We start from the raw sequence: 901 nt of genomic DNA, 5'->3' as shown, positions 1-901 counted from the left end.
GGCAAGGGCTCAGGGCAGTGCTGTGAAGGCAGGGCCACCACAGCGGGGTTTGCTTTGGCGTGAGGTCTGCGGTGCTTTCCTCTGAGCTCATGCTCTGGCCGAGCTGCCGCTGCCTCTTACTGGAACCCACCTGTGCCTGAGGATGGGGCCTTGTGCCACCTGCTATGGGTGCAGGGCGAGGGCATGTCCCAGGGGATGGGGCTGTGCCAGTGGCTCTCCCTCTGTGCCCCAGGAGGGAAGCTTGGGGCCAGAACATGTTTTGGGTCTTGCAGAGGGGCTGGAGGGTGTCCTCATGCCTGCGCTGCACAGCCTGCACAGCCCCATGGGGATCGGGATGCCAGGGACATGGTTCTTACCCTCCAAAGGCCCAGCATGAAGACAACCCTCGGGTGACAAGGGTGCTGGGATCACCTGTGTCCCTCTGATTTTTATTGTTTGTGGGACTGGGGCCAGCTGCTCAGTGGGGCACAGGGCAGGGGCTGCCCTAGGTACTCGGTGATGGGAGTGGAGAAGGCTGTGTTCCTCCGAAAGGGACTGTCCCCGCTGGCGATGCTGGTGACACCCTGAAGGGGAGGGAAGTGGAGAGGCCCCTGTCAGCAGCCGAGTTTTTTTTTGATGCCTCTGTGTGCTGGCAGGGCAGGGCAGGGCATGGGGGGAGAGCTTACAGGCAGGCCGCGGGCTTGCTCCAACCAGAAGCTGCAAGGCTGCTCCGTGGAGTAGTTATGGGGCTGAAGGTAGAAGCAGTGTGACAGTGGGTAGCAGAGACAATATGCCGGGGACGGGGAGGGGGGTGATGTGGGAGACTTGTGGGCTCCCTGGGACTGTTGCAAGCTGGGTGAGCAATGTCCCCTGACTGTACCTGGGTGGTGGGCTGTGGAGTGAACTGACAGCCCCCAGAACG

This window comes from Merops nubicus, unplaced genomic scaffold, assembly GCF_000691845.1.
Source record: "Merops nubicus isolate BGI_N331 unplaced genomic scaffold, ASM69184v1 scaffold31626, whole genome shotgun sequence".
In the NCBI taxonomy this organism is placed as follows: Eukaryota; Metazoa; Chordata; class Aves; order Coraciiformes; family Meropidae; genus Merops; species Merops nubicus.
Note: the sequence above shows the minus strand (reverse complement) of the source record.